The sequence below is a fragment of the Haliaeetus albicilla genome, chromosome 26 (genome assembly GCF_947461875.1).
Source record: "Haliaeetus albicilla chromosome 26, bHalAlb1.1, whole genome shotgun sequence".
Lineage (NCBI taxonomy): Eukaryota > Metazoa > Chordata > Aves > Accipitriformes > Accipitridae > Haliaeetus > Haliaeetus albicilla.
In genome coordinates, this window is record NC_091508.1 from 10900002 (window position 1) to 10916711 (window position 16710).

The following is a 16710-nucleotide window of genomic DNA, read 5'->3' on the forward strand; positions in this document are numbered from 1 at the left end:
ACTCAGTGATTCATTCCAATCTCCACAGACTGCAGTGATGAGACTCCCACTAAGAATAAAAGCACCCCAGAACTATTCGCTCACAGGGAAATGTCTCAGGTAGCAGTGTCTGCAGACAGGCAGAGGAATGCTGCCATGTAAGAGCCTGATCAATTTAAATGTTAATTACATCCCACCACTGAATCCTCCAGTGCAAAATTTACAAGAGGATCAGATGTCACGAAACTTTCATTTCAGAAGCAATAAATTGCTCTGCTTTAGCACAATTTCCAGGGCTCCAAAACTCACTCACCATTCCCGCTACCAATTCCTCAACTCCATCTCCCACAAAAGACAAATATGCTTTTAAAATGTATAACTATGTGGGTTTAGCTGAATTCAAACGACAAGGAAATGAAGTAACAAGATGGAGAGGGTCCTTCTTTATAAGGTATGTCTGGCTCACTCCAGCCTTTGGCGCTCAGTTTCCAATTTTAGCTACAGCTTTCTAATCGACAGAGCTTTGAACTCCACCACACAGAATGCTTCAGATCTCAGAAGGGAAGTAACCACATGCAGCTACCACAGTCTTAAAAACTCCATACACCACACACCTCCCCTATAATTTTAACATTAAAGATTTAGCCTTTTGGGAGGTCTGTGAGTCTAGGTTCACCAAAGAAAAGCATTTATTACTTGTTCCTCCAGTTCTTTATTCACAATTTGGATTCACCTTCTACACTAACACAGCCAGTGGAAGTATCTGCACCAGACAGAAGGGGAAAAAAAAAGAAAAAAACCATCTCCAAACCCAGTAAGTTCCTCACTTGTAATCACCTGATTATGAACATCAGCTCATTTTCAGTAGCCAGAATCCTCATTTAACATGAATGGTTCCTTATTTCTCCATCTGTTGACCAGCTGTGACTGCTCCGATACATTTCTTCCAGCCCCATAATGCCCTTACATGATAGTCATCTACTCCTGCTTGCCAGACGAGAGGAGGTCTGTAGGCCATGGCTGGGTTTCCCCTGCAGTCTCTACAGCAGATGAAGAGACAGCTTCCCCACAGCTGGAATCGCTACTGAAATAAAGGTGTTCACATCACCTAATTCCATGCCATGAGGTGGTCCAGACAATACTTGGAACTGCAGAACCAGTTTATGTTTTGGTTCATAGGCCAGAGAGAAAAGTCAGGTCAACTCGAAACAATGCCCCCTACCCCAGTTTTTTCCCTGTATCAAAAGCAGAGGGGAAAGCTTCCTTTCAATTCAAATGAGACAGTTGTTTCACTCAGCAAGAAATATTTTGCTTCACTGTAGGGGGGAGGTCAGTATCTAGAAGATTATCTTCTCATGGTTCTTCGCCATCTTTCAGACAGACCTGATTTAATAGAAACATCTAATTCAATTATGTAGCTTGCACACAGAATGGCAAGGTAGAGGCCAGCAATTCCTGAAGTGTAGTCTCTGGTTTTGATCTACTGTATTAATGTGACTGCATGCAATACTATACCAAAGGGTTAGCTCTACTAATTTATTTTCTCTAATATCCTTGCAAAAGCTTATCATAAAGCATTCAATGTTGATTTCATGTTTCTCATTTGATTCTTCTAGAGAAAAGCTGGAATTCCTCAGATGCCATTAACTGAGCCCACCCCTTCCTGGGATCACTATGTTAAGCCATACCTCGGTCTGTAGTGCCAACTACATCATTACTGAAAAGTCAAAATTTAGAGATCAAACAGAAATACGGCTGGAGAACGAGCTGCACAGGCAGAACACTGAGAAAGAGAAACTGCCATGCTGGAGAGGAGAAAGGGAAATGAAGAATAGTGGGTAAAGTGTATTGAAAGGAATACAAGTTTTTCTAGAAAAAGAATCCAGTCTTTCTCAATGGCAGTAAAAGTCATTCTTTAACTAAGGGCAAAAGAGATCCCTTCCATTCTGAGAAATTCAAGTTATGAGAACATAATAGGAAACCTCACAATTTCGCTAATACATGTTCTATTTCTCAGTGAGTCAGAAGTTCACATTCTTCTAATGCAACCTCCCAACTGAAAACAATCCCCACACTTCAAGCAAAAGAATAATAAAGCACACATATGCTTCTTGTAAAACAATCCTTACAAATAACCATGGCTTTTGTTTTCATAATGGCTGAAATTCATCATTTCCCCCCCAAAAAACACAGATCAAACAAAATGCACTCTCATTAAAAGAAAAGGCTTGCTTGTCTGAGCAGAACAGCCAATAACATTTTCCTCTTATTTTCTTAGTGCTTTTTGTCAATGAAGAGAAAGGAGAGTTGCTTACCAGACACCAGAGTGTAAGGCAGGCAGGCTCAGTGCACCTCCACCCTCGGCACTCCACACCAGGACCTTCCTCTCCCTCACCCCACATCGGCCCCAAGGGCCACTCACATTCCTCTCCCACTCAGTGCCTACAGACACCTGAGCAACAACAACATCTAGGCATTGCAGGCGGCGTGTGAGCAGAAGATGCCTTTCAGATCTGGTGCCAAATAAAGAAATAAAAATGAAACCTAATCAAGTTACACAGCTTTGGGAACATCCTCACACAGTGCCTGAGATGACCCACTCTCAAGGAGCAGAAACATCCCTTCCCCTTGCACAGTGGCAAAGGAGAGCATCTCACACCGCTGCTCTGAACACGCATGTGGGTCACCACCTCAAGCAAACAGAAATCATTTTTGGATGCTTTCAATACACCCTGGCTTGACAAGAAGAAGTGCACCTATTTTTACATAAGTGACAATTCTAAAAATAACACTAACAAGTTGCCTTCTAGGCAGGTAATGAAATCCAAATTAATAAAAGCCTAAAAAAATGTAACAATCATAAACCTTTTGCAAGTAATTGGCAACACTTCTAATGGCTTCCTCATCTGTTAGATGGGCTATAACCTCAATATCAAGGGTTGTTAAGCACCAAGATGACAATACAATCTCTGGCACAGGAGGACTCGGAGTTGCAGACTGATGGGAGTCAGGGCACACACCAGAAGGGAGGACAGCAGTGCATTCCCTCATTCCCTTCTGATTTTTCACACCCTCTCCCTACACCTTCACTGCCAGGCACAGCCAGAGAGGCGACTGAAGACACTGAGCTCGGTGGATCCCCGTCCAGCCGAAACTATGGCTTGTAGTCTTGTTATTTAAGCAAAACCCACAGTTTCATCATACAATATTTATTTTCCTCCAAAAATTCAGCCAAGCTATTTTTACTTACTTTAGCCAACAGCCCCATGCATTATTTCAGTGATAAAGAGAAATGGTTTTTGTTCCCATAAAACATCTCAGTGTTGAGGAAGGAAGGGTAAAGAGTGAGTCACCATGCTCCCAGAAGCACCGACAACATTCACTGCTGTGGAATGAGCCATTTCTCACATCCCACTGCTGAGCAGTGGGGCTGTCTTACCACACCTCTGCAAGCCCAGGAACAGAAGGGATCTGTCATAGCCACAGTACCAGTCAATGTTCCTATACTAAGTTAATGGCACTTTTAATGGAAATGGGAATTCAGGAGTCTAAAACCAACATTGAAAACAGCACTCCAGAAAACTATTTCTTCTTTCAAGCTTTTCAATCCTGCAAAGGTGAAGAAAACTAATATTGTCCAGGATAAAAGGGGGAACTTCTTACATATGTCCTTATTTTATGGTTACTTAGCACTGAGACTGTCAGGAACAGCAGCAGCAGCAGGTCTAGTGGGCTGAACTGCAGTTTGGGAAAGAAGCATCAGATGCAGAGTACTACCATAAAGCTAAAAAGATATTATTTTTTTTTCCCCTCCAGACATCTCTGGAAATCCCCAAGTTCTAAACCTAAGAACCTTTAACTGTCCCTCCTAAGTAGTCTTCTATGAAAAAAAAAACCCCAACTGTTAATACTAAAAAGCCATAGTACATGTTTTGAATGCCATCTTGTTTAAATGCCATTCCCACATTTTCTTCTGCCAGTTCCTCACTTCTGTGTACTTCAGAAGTATCAGCAGATGCTGAATGGGGGCCAGAACCTCTCCTTTTCTGAGGCCGATGTGCATGGTCACATTGCTGACCTCCACTGGTACAGACCAGGCAACTGGGCCCTTTACAGAATCAGAAGTGCTGCAGCTTCATCCCTACCTGCAAGGTGAAAGGCACCAAGGGCATCCTGCTTCTACTAGCTCCTAAGGATTTCTATTTCTGTTATACACACAGTTCCATAACTGGTACAGCTGATTCAGGTATTTAATATCAGACACTTAATTTGTTTTCATCTGTGGCTGGATAACCCCATCACCCAAAGAAATCTGCAGGTTAGATGTGAGAAACACAGCTTGAGCCTGAAGAACACTTCAGCTTTTCTGCCAGCATTTCAGAAGCATATTAAAATAACCCTTTCAGTAAAATAGAAATGCACTTTGTTGTTGTTTTTCTATTAGGTGAGACCATTCAGATCACTAAAGATAGGTAATCAGGTTCAAGGAAACTTTGTTCTGTAAGTATCCAAATGAGAATTAAATTGTTTTTAAAAATAGAAGTTGAAATAGAAACTTTCACATGTTGAGAGTTCCTGATGTTAGCAAAGTATTTAGAATGTGTTTAAGCACATGTTAAAATGCACAGCTATAAACATTTGGTCCACTTTCAGTACCGCAACACAAACGCTCAGACCTTCAGCTGAAGAAGTCCATGTATTTTAACCTATCCCAACCAAGTGACACCAGTGTATTTCAGCCAAAGCTTTAAACCTAAATATCTCCTTGAAGGAACAGCTCCATGGATGAAATTCTCAACCAATAAAGCTGACACAAAAATTTCCATATGCATCAACTAAGGAAGAATTTTGCTTGGCTTGGGTCCACACCCTAACTCTTTTAAGCCAGTTTTTAATTAATGCTTAATTTCTGCCTAAATTAAGGAGAGTTTCACCTAAGTTAGGATTCATGTGAGCTTTCTAATCCTGCAATTACAGCTGAAACTAACATTTCCAGCAAGGAAAAAGCCCACAGCTTTTATTGTCCAATGCTTGACAAAGGCAGAATCAGAGGGAGACACAACTATTGGAACAAGGCTAAGAAATATAAGAACACATTACATTTTGCCACTTATTGCTTTTATTAAGTATTTACTTTGAAATTCACAGCTTTCCAGTATCTGTGTGAGAGTTCCTCTTCATATGCGCTACCCAATACATGTTAAAACTTGTACGAATCTCTCCCGCTAGTTAAAAAAACAAAAGCCTAAGTCTGCAGCAGATATTAGTGTTATCTCCCCCAATGCATGGGTATTTTTAGCCTTAACAGATCTGCTGAGAGGAAAGATACAGAAAACTGTAACGAATGCCTCTTCAGATTTTTTGTAAATGTAAATGTGTAGGAATTACAAACAAATGCTTCTTTTTTTCTGTTTACTTCCACATCTTCAGTCTGAGCACCAGGTGAGGATAAAAGGAAGACAAGCTAACTAACCCACCAGCAGTACTTCACCTCTTAGTCTCACATGCTGAATGATGGTGCCCTGCATCACGCAGCACTGTGTCCTGGCAGTCACTGCCTGCCTGCCTACCTGAAGCCTGCTGCTGCAAAATTCACTTTTCCCTCTGCTGCTCTTTCCTCAGCCATTCCTCCAAGGCGCAGGTAACAGTGGGCAACCAATGATCACCCCCTCCAGGCCAGCAGGTCCCGGTCACAGCTGGCTTATTTTCTGTCCCTCGGGCTGTGTTTTCAAGAGATGATGTCTCCAACACTGTTACCAGCTCCGTGCATTCCTCCTTTTCTCCTCCCTCCTCCTCTGCCTGTGTGGGGAGACAGGCTACCAGTAACAGCGGTGCAGAAAAGGCAGATGTGGGCATCCATGATCCATGCTTTTGTTGGGCAGTATACCAAACCAAAATTATTTGCTTTACATGCTAATTTGAGAAAACATCATAGCTTTCTTCTAATCAAAAATATGGCTTGTAATGTAGCTTTTCAGCTTCCCTTCAGGTTATATATAATTTAATTAAAAGACTCAGATAAACAAAGTGGAGAAGACCCATTTGTCCAGGCTGAATCAAGCTCTCCACAGGCAGAATGCAATTGCTACTGCTAATTTTTATGTTGAAGAAAATAATGGTGAAATTGCTATGCTAAAAAATTCCTTCTTCTTCCTATAGCTAATTACACCTCAGTGTATTATGTTAAAACTCTGTCTCTAGTACTGATACTCAATATTGCCAAAGAAAGTAAGAATCTTCAAATAATGTGTTCTTCACACGTCTCTCTGCTCCTGTTGCTGCTTTTGAAAATCCCATCCTGAGGTGCCAGGAACAGTTCCAATTACTCCCAAATGTGTCCCAAATACTGAATCTGCTCCCTCCATGCACAAAGCTCTCCAAGTCACCTTTAAGTGATTGCAAAATTGCCAAATGCTTTTCCATAAGCTGCCTGGCTCAAACCATTCTTCTCTAGGACACGTTACAGACATTACACACAGGCTCAGGCAAAAACTTGCCCAGTACTTCACACTGCACTACCGCTGACTGAACAGCTCGCCTTGGATTTCTTCAGTGTTTCTAGTACTAGATACAAGGCCAAATGAAAGGTATCATTGCTACTTAAGATAAAAGTGGCAATGGCTATTCACTTGCAAAATTTATAGGTGCAACCTCTTAGATAAAATTAAAGAAAAAAATCCTTGAGAGGTTCTACACATGACTTGCAAAGTTATAGCTCTTTATAGGGAGGTTAAGTAGAAAAGAAAGGATACCTGTCAGCTCACCCCCAACATGTTTAAAGAGATTTGTTGGTTTCTATGGCAATGGGGAGGGTAACATGGCTGCCTGGTTCCAATTATGACTGACGCACATCTCAAACAATCGTTCTCTTCCTGTTCGTATGACATAAGAAAAACAGGATGTTGAGAGGTGTTTATCTGAATGAACAAGATAAGCAAGCTCACTGACATTTCTAAAAGTATAAGATTTAACTAACAAGATGTTATAGATTTTCTGTGGAAAAAAAAAAATCCAACTGCTACACTGCTGAATGTGATTAAATTATGCATGGAAAGAACCTTTCCCTCTGAACCCACAGGAAACAGTTGAGGAGCTGTTATATGAGCCATGAATACCAATGGAAAGTCTTTTTAGTGTGAGATACTGAGTTACACTGCTGAATCAAAATTGAGGAAAACGGCTTAGTGTGCTGCCTCCCAAAATATCCCAATATCCTGCTGCCTCCCAAAATCGTTTTCAATTCAGGGACCACTGATGGGGTGGGCTGCAGAGAACTGGGGTGCTGCAATAGTCCTACTGCTAGACAGGGAAGCCAGGCTGGATTATAAAGTGGTTTGTGGCAATGAGCACCATTTCACAGGCATTTCTTAGGCCTTTCACTCAACCTGAGTAATCATCGCAGGTAATTTGGAGCATTTTAAATGTCCTTCAGTGGCTCAGAGGGAACCTTATCACTCCTCATCACAACTTTATCAATAACTGAACTTGCAACAGGCCCAAACCATACAGCAGAGTACGGTGCTGCAATCACTGCTGTCCACTAATTAACACGAGCTGGTACAGCCCAGCAGCACACTGCAGTTTAAAGCTGAAAATCAGCTCATGTCCAAAAAGCACATCATCATCATCCCGGGGTTGTTCTGGAGCAGGGGTAAGGTACTGGTCTTCACACCCATGCTCCTGTCACCTGTATGCATGGGCAATACACCCGCCTAGAAACGTCCAGCTACAGGCAACATACTGATAACATAACCAGGAACTGATTGAACAGACCGCAGGTGACCCAGTGTCACATTTGCTTTAATACATCATTCCTTTTCATTTAGGAAAAGAGAAGAACTCCCCACAAGCAGGGAGAAAGGATACGGTAAACTTAGAGACAGGTATTTCAGAAAAACCTAAAAGAAGTACAGCTAGGAAAGTTAATTGCCAGCGGCTGCCTTGCTGTGGTAGCCGGAAGAATGGCACGTTCAACAGGGAAGCCAGAATGGGTAAGTGAGAGGCTGGAAGTGGGACATCCCTCTGTGTTTTAGGAGATAGCTGGAGTATATAAACCACTCAGAGCAGAATGGTTTACATGGAATTAAAGAAAAAAAAAAAAAAAGAAGTAGAATGATAGCATGTTTCAGCCTGACTTTCCTGAGGGGTCATTCTTGTTTTGGAACTACTGAGGACTGGAGTTCAAGCCTCCTCAGTCTTCAGCTTCACAGAAAAATTAATATTGCTAAATATTTTGCCTTGGGATGTCCAAGAATTAGCTGATAACTAAGCTCAACTAAGTCAAACAGGGAAGTTCAACAATCTTTCACATACTGATTCGTTCATAGCTTCACCTATTTAAAATGCACATATAATTACAAATATAATACTCATTATGGTCTTTTGCATGTCATCATATCCCATGGAAGAACCAGACCATACGCCACAGTGTTCCAATCACTCAAAAGTACAATTGTGTCATTGTACACTGCTAGACACAGGGCCTAACACTAAAGACCTGATATTAACAATACTTTTCTTTATAGTACATCGCCCACTACAGACCTATTTGAGCACATGGTTAGAATAATAATGATGTAATAGAGAATGCAAAAAGTCTTAAAATAGAAAATGAGTACAGTCAGATATTGAAGTGAAGGATAATAAATAATAAATATGGGGACTCAGGAACAGTTCAAACAAGTGAGCTGTGGGGAGTAGGAGGAGGTAGACTGAGACAGCTCTCCAAGGACAGCACCATGCAGTTGCTAGGGATTGAAGGATCAAAGTGCCTATGCACTGTCACAACAGCTCCATCCCAAAAAGGGATCACGCAGTGTGAGAGATGTGACTGAATGCAATACTTACCTTCAACAACTCTTTGTGCTATCTAGAGCATTGACCATCCAGGAGTTGCAACAGACTTTATGAGCCATAATAGCTTGCAGCTGGTTCAGAAGAAGCTGGCTTTGGACCTCTGGGAGCACCAAGGCAAACACATTAGGAACTCTGTATTGGCTTCCCTGGCATTGCAAAAACATCACCAAGTTTGACACAAAGCTACCTGAACAACTTACCATGCTGTGCATGTGTTTGTGAGCTGCAGTTACCTAAAATCCTTTCCAAGCGGTTGCCCTCCTCCACCACCACTTTCTTTATCTCAAAGACATTTGAAATAAAGATCTTTGAAATCTCTCTGTCAGACTTGCACACAGCCAAAGATGTGATGATCTCCCAAATGCAATCCTTTTACAGGTCTAACTGTGACCACTTCAACACTTTCTTGCAAGTCAATGATGCTGCCAAGACATACGCCCAAGCAGCAGTGCTGAATGACGCACTGTCATAAAGACCTGCCAACAGCATGTATTACTTCGAAGAAACAGCCCTCTATGTTTGTATTTTTCCTTTTCTACACTGAGCAGGTGTTGGTGTCCTTAAAAAGCTGCACGTCAGGCTATATATTACAGTTTATAAGGCACGAGGATGCTACACTTCCTCCACGCACTGCAAGTGAAGCAGTTTACCCAAAGCCTCCCAGTAGAACCCCCAAGGAAGCGAGAACAGGTGTCCGATTCCGATTCTGACCTCCCTTATTTTCACATCAGCATGGATCCATCTGTTTTAACAATTACTTCTAACTTGTTCTAGCCTGGGATCAGCAGCTCTGGAAACCCAGCATGCAGTCCCCAGTGAAGGCACAGACCCTTCTGGGTGGCAGGGACCATGGGAACTCTCAATGTCCGCCACAAGCTGTGCCTGGAGCTGCTACACCTCTGTGCAGTCTCCTCTCGCCCACTGCGATTCCAGCTGCACTAGTCCCATCTTCTCAGGGCTACCAAAAAAACCCACACCATGGGCAGGATTTAATTACAAATCAGTTCTCTAAGAGCAGGCCTGATTTCCAAAGTCCTTCAGGAAACAACAGATGAGTTTTGCTACCTCTGTTACCCACATCGGAAGACAGAGGTTAGAACAGATCTGTATAAGAAAGTGTATTTCTACTTACTTTTATGTAAATTTTGTTTTCCCATTTGGTGCACATATTTAAGTCAGTATCAAAGGAACAAAATGGAAACCCAATCATTGTCTCTGTCTTGGCTGGCTTACAGACCAACTCCCAGCCTTTAATTCTAGGAAGTGAGTGACCGCAAAGTCTCATGACAGCCAAAGGTCCCCCTCTTTCAATCTGACTCGCTGTTTGTCTTGGAAATGGCCAGGTTAATGCTGTCCCATTCAGCCTGCAAGGGAATGCGGGGCAGATCGAAAGAGGGAAAGACAGACAGAGACAAAGACAGACAGAGAGACACTGCAAAAGACTGAGAGACAAAGACCGGCGGCGGGATGAAAGAGCATGGAACGAAGGCAGGACCCAGCCAAGCCAAACAAAGTTTTCCTTGAGTGATTACATCTGCTGGAGAGTCCCCAGCTTGCACTCCCCTTGCTGAGAAATTCTTTTAATTGTGTCTAGGACATTTTAAAAATCCCAAGAAAAGCTCTTCTGTAATCGTGAAAGCTCTGAACTGCGTGAACTTTTGTTATGCTGAATTACTGATAGCTTGCTACATACTTCTTGAAGTAAAAGCTGAAAATTGCTTTACAGAAGATTTTTCTGAGGTAGAGCCCTGGGGAGGGAAATCCGATAATAAATCTTAATTACTTTTTCCTTAAGAAAAACCAAGCAATTTAGAAAAATTCTTTTCCCTCCCAATGTCTGTGTAGCTAAGTACAAAGAGCATCCAGAAGAAAATGAAAAGAGATACCTCCTCAAATTAGGCAAAATTAAATAAGGTTAAATGAATGATCTGTAGAGCCAAAGCCTACAATTCTGTAAAATGGCCTCCCTCCCTGGAAGTCAACAGGGATGGTGGCTCTTCCACAGCCACTAAAGCCGCTCACTACTTAGCTGATGGTGGAGAGTGGGCAGTTGGGCAATAGCATATATCCAGCACCCATGCCAAGACAATACTGTATGTCAGGCTGCCACAGGCATTATCTTGTATAAAAGAAAATCAGTGCTTGTATCCAGAAAGATTAATATTAAGCAATTTTCAAGTTGGCTAAAAGAACTGTGATTCTGCCTTGATCAGACACACGCCTGGGGTTATCTGAATGCCACTGCCTGCTGGCTTCACGTCATGGATCCAACTCTCTCATCTGTGGCAAACCTCCTGGCAAACCTCCCTCATCTTCAAGCCTGTTTTCCCAGCATTAATTTGTACTCTACCACTAATTATGATAACCAGAAATGCCAGAGAGTTGACAGACTCCAAGTACCTCATTTCTTGCCTCCACAACCCAAACATCTGCCTGCATACCTCAGGTAACTATGTATTTGTACTCACCAAATTTGAGGGTCAGTCATTGGAAGATGCTGCAAAGGCAAGGCTCAATGTTAAAAGAAAAAAAAAAAAAAAAAAAATCACAAGGTGTGGCAAGCCGGCCATCACCTCACCACAATTGCATGCTCCACCATGTCACAGGTGTGTGGTACCCAGGATGGTGAAAGCATTACTAAGGGGGGAACACCTAACAGGTCTGCTCCCATAAAACAGCCACCCAAAGGTGTACTTTGGCATACGCATGTTCTTCAAGTATTTTGAATTAATATCAGGCTCTATTTCACCACTTTGCTGGTGCCAAGACATCTCACGTACGCCAGCATAAACTGTCCAAAAGCAAAGTGACTTGTCCTCATTACATCTCTGTTGTATATTGCATGTGAGTGCAGTTCCACCAACCAACCTGAACTCTCCCCACTCATTAGCTCGGCCCGCTGAAATGTGGAGAGAGCCTTTTCCCTGCCTCAGCTCATGCAGGCTCTGGTCCTCAGCAGACTGTTCACAAACCTGTCCCACCCAAGCCGTTGGCAGAAAACTAACTCAGTTCTTGCTCGGCCAGTGAACTGAACCAACTCAGTGAAGGGTCCGAGGTAACAGCACTGGAGCAAAGAGGACTTGTACCCAGGACTGGATACGAGGGTGTGAGGGAGAAGGGCAGGGAACAAACCCTTCCCCTCGCAGCTGTGATTAAGCTGCTAGACCAGTCAGCAGTTCCATTTGCTCCGTTCTGCCAAAACACACATCCTTCCTTTTAACATGTAGAGATACACATTATTAATTATATAATACGTAGCGATACATGTTCTTCAATGAACTGCAGGGTAGGTAGGTACAATGTTAAGTTTTACATGCTCTACCGTGAAAAAGACAAGGCTCCAACTTAAGGTAAAACTCATACATCAGCCACAAGACAGGATCTCTTAGTTTGCTGCAGCACAATATGGCCATGCTAAGATGCTGCAGCACCTTGAGCAGGAGTTGCAAGCACTGTTGAAAGGACACAAGCATACAGATGGACGTCAGCATCATCCAGATTTATTTTTTTAAACAGTATGTCTTATAGTAACTTTAAAACAGTATCTATCCTTAAGACAGGCAGCCTTTCCAGGCAGAACCTCCTCCTCTGCTCCCAGACTCTGCTCAACATTTCAGGAAGCACAACCATCTCTCCATAGCCAGGATCATGCCATTTAGAAACACCAGGTCAGTATCTGCTGAATGACACTTCAACAAGGCTGAAGGATAGAATGGCTCAACGGATAGAAACACTAGATGCTGCTAAGGGAACTGGTGACAGTCAGCCTACCATGGTGCTGAGCGGAAGACTTGGTGGCACCCACAAGATGGGGAGCCTGATTGAACCAGTGAGCAAAGGGACCAATGGCTCTCTAGCCCCTAGGTACAGGGAATAAACAGTCAGATGGACAAGAAGCACAATTTGAGAACATCCACTGCAATAATCTCAATCCTCAAAACTGTGGAGGGTTCCCTAAAAACCTGCGGTTTGTTGGGGAGGAGGCTGGGGTTTTGTTTTATGCCTATTTGCCTCTTGTTTTTGTCTAAGTGGATAACATTCATTTCCAGTAACTGTCGACCAAAGTGGAAAAGGAGTATTTAACAATAAAGTGCAAGAGTCCATTATGAGTAATGGCAACCCATATGCTTTTATGAAACAATAACACACCAACATAAAATAAATCAGTGCCTTTTAATTTAACAATGTAAATTACCCTCCCACCTGCTGTGAATCTCCATAAGGAGAAAAAGCTGGCTGCATATTTACCAAGCTGTCTATCCCAGTCTCATTCTGAACTGGCCTAATGCCCTGGGGTTAGACTGTAGGACTCTGTCATCTCTTGCACTTGTATGACCTAAGAAAGGGAATGTGGCCTTTTTCCCACAAGCCCAGAGTGAGAACATCATAAAAGCTGAACTTTAGCCCCCTTTTTGGGCAGGCAGCACAATAGCAAGGAGGATGCTGTTACTCCCTGGAGGCTCTGCTGCTGAAAAACATCACCAAGCTCAAGTAAAAGGTCAGTAGTTAGGATTGCATCTCTTGTTTTCTTCAGTTTTCCTCCTCCGTCAAAGGCAGTTAAACATTCTTTGCACACCCCCCTCCCTCCTTCTGAGAAATGCAGGAAGGAAGTGCTTGCAAAATAGTTTAATTTAAAAGAACGCACAATCACACACACAGCAAACACTGCTTTAGACTCAGAGCAGGACATTTCTATTGCCTCACATTTCCCACTAAAACACAAATGAATCCCTGCAGCGGCGGAGTCATTCCTCTCTCTCTCCCCACACACAAATGGAGGCTGTGTTTTTACTCCCAAACCCTTTTGTTTAGGGGCAGACACCTTGGGTGAGAAGATCTGTGGCTACATGCTGCAGGCAACCCCCTCTGCTCCTACAGAGCACACCCCACCCTGCAGGTTCTTGTCAAGCTGGAGAACAGGACATCTGCCTAGTGAACAAGGGCTGTGGAGCCAGGGAGAGCAGTGTGCAGAAAACCCTGTAATCTCTCAAGGCACTGCATGGTAACCAGCACCAAGAAGCAGTAACATGGTCCTGGGTTGTAGGACAGAGTTTCACCTCCGGTCTTTCTCATAACTGGTGCTTGTTTGATTTCGCAGTATGTTTTTCCTCCAATTTTTGTTACCTAGACCCTGCTAGAGTTTGTGAAGGTTGTTTGGGACTGTTGGATTTAACTTGACCCTTGTCTTCACTAGATTTATGTGAAAGAACCAGAGTGGGAGGAAACAGCTCTTACACTCCATCCCTTTTTGCAAAGGTACAGACCAGCAGGCAATTCATAAAAAAACTTTGTTATCAATCAGTTTATGTTGTATGACTACATGTCCAATCTAAACATAATTCTTTGCAGTCACAGTGTTTTTGTATCCCTGGGCAAACAAGCATTTACTATCACAAGCCTATTTCTTCAACTTTGGCAGTCCTGAGGACTTGTCCTCCCTTGAGCCATGAACCATGACAGCCACTAGCACATGTCAGAAGGGGCTCCTAAGTCCCTGCCTGCTTTCACTTCTTTGAGAATCACCAGTCCTCCTAGCCACAGTCTCTTGAAAGAAACACCTCCGCCGCTTGCAGCTTCTCCCAGCGCAGCAGCACTTTTGCTCGGTGGTTTCAGCAAATCTGATCATGTTACTGCTGTCCCGCGTTCCTTACATTGCTCGGCTAGCATGCGGTGGATTGATTTCAAGTTGGCACTCTTGTACTTAAAAGGGACTCTGTCAACAAATCACAGTCCTGTCTCCTTTTTTTAACCCATTGCTGTCACAGTGCATAATTAGATTAATAAAATAAATAAGAGATCAGTACATGTAGGAACTTAGCAGAATTGCACCCACTGCCCATTAGAGTGATGTCTTCTTCCTCCAAACAAGATAGCCAGGACAAGCAAAGATACAATAAATTATTTTCTAGAAGGAAATTAAGAAATTTTGCATGCTGTTAATGTGAGCACTTTCCCATGTACAGGCAAGAAACTTCACAAAGGGGAAGATTTATACTTTCACAAAACAGGGAAACGAGACTGCCAAATGCCACAAACTGTCTGGGGACTTCAGGTCTACGGCAGGACCTGAAACTAGGTTGCTGAGTTTTGCTTTTTTTCTTTTAAAGTTGACAACTTCAGTTGACAGCATCTACATTCAGCCCTGACCAGTGGGGAAACCTGACTTTTCCTAGTTCTAGGCCATTGCCCTCATGGGCAACTTTTTTGGTTTTGTTATTGCTTTCATAAACATACAGCTATTATTGCTGTTTATTATCCTTCCCATCCTCAGTAACTTTTACCGTCATTTATTTTTCAGTTGGTGTTATTCATGTGTATTTCTGGTAGATTTAAAAATAATTGTTAGCATTGCAGAAATGCCTTCAGATTTTAAATGAGGACTCCATAATACTGCATTCTGTAAAGACCTTAAATAAGAAATAATTTGTGTCCCACAGAGTATTGTAAAGGGATTTAAGGAGCTTACTCCCCACCCCACGCCTGTTGCAAGCCCAGACAAAAGACAATAAAAGTATGAAGCAGAGAAGGAGGAATGAAATAACCACAAAAAGGCACATTTAGCTGGGCAGATGAGGTGCTCATACAGGTAGCCAGCATGGAGCTGGGGATTTTTTTGCTTATCAAGGCTGTTAAGAGTTACACACTGTTTTTTTACCTGATAAAAAAGTATAAAAAGCATGAACTGCACTAAAAGATGTGTTAAAAATACAACCACCACATCGGCCAGTATGCATATGGGGTCAGAGTGGCCAGATTTCAGCGGTACACAATTTGCTTCTGGAAAGTCTTCACCAATTACTTCCACAACTCTAGCCTAAAAACCTTATCATTAAAACAACATACTCTTTCTTTAATTCTAGAGCTTACAATCATATTCAATTTTCATCCCAACTTCACCAAAACATAGCTTTAAGTAAGTAGTATTTTGACTCTGAGTACACTGGGCACACTGCAAAGATAGTCATGCTGCAGAAATTACTGCCAGTAGCCTTTTTCAGAGAGAAAAGTCAGAGGAAAGGTTGACAGAATCCTGTAGTGTCAGTTGAATCAGGAAAAACACAACACCACAAAATATTATTTTTTTACACTATAAGCAACTGCTGAAATCTCAGGGTAAGTTTTAAATTTACCATTAAGCTGGATTCTGGCTTGAGTTTTACCCCAAACTCTCCAATGCCCCAAACAAAGAAGTCTTGGAGGTATTTTAACTCCACGCTAATTAACAAGCTGATGTGCTTAGCCGACCCTGAGATGTGGGCTCAAACGCAAAGTACAATTCAACAAGGGTAGCATCAATTTGAAACAAGGAAGGCAGACACAATTGCTTTGGTGGTTGATAGTCTTTCCATCCCCCTCCTTCCATTCCCAAGTACAAACCAGTCCTCTTGCTATTGGACACAACCTACTAGGAGGCAGCTTTGGACTATCTCAGGCCAAGGAACAAACAGATGGCTTCCAAAATACCTACCGGAAAATGCAGAGTGAGAACATGGTAATGCAGACAGGGCTCTGTCTGTGTGCATGCTCACACCCAGAAAGACTAACCTAGGTGCTCAGCCTTACACATAAAGCATTCAGGCTAGACATATAAGGAAAATTAAGCCTCAAATATTGTAAAGTTGTTTCTCCGTCAAGTGAGACTCTTGACATTTTGTCATATCCAGTTGTACAACAGGATAATACAGTGATCTTGAGAGGTGTTTCAGTGATTGCTCATCATCTCTTAACAGCTGATCTTTGCAGGCTTTTGCTATCAGAACCAAAATCAAATTCCCAGCTCAAAGTTGGCAAGAATACTAAAACCATACCTGTTTTAAGGAACGGTTAAAAAAAGCTTACAGAGCAGACAGATCTGAAAGTATTATCTAAATATCA

General features: G+C 42.4%; 1 protein-coding gene across 29 annotated transcripts in view; it reads right to left on the minus strand.

Annotated features, from left to right (window-relative positions):
* Positions 1-16710, minus strand: part of EXD3 (exonuclease 3'-5' domain containing 3) — a 297113-nt gene that overhangs the window by 210611 nt on the left and 69792 nt on the right. The window lies entirely within an intron of this gene.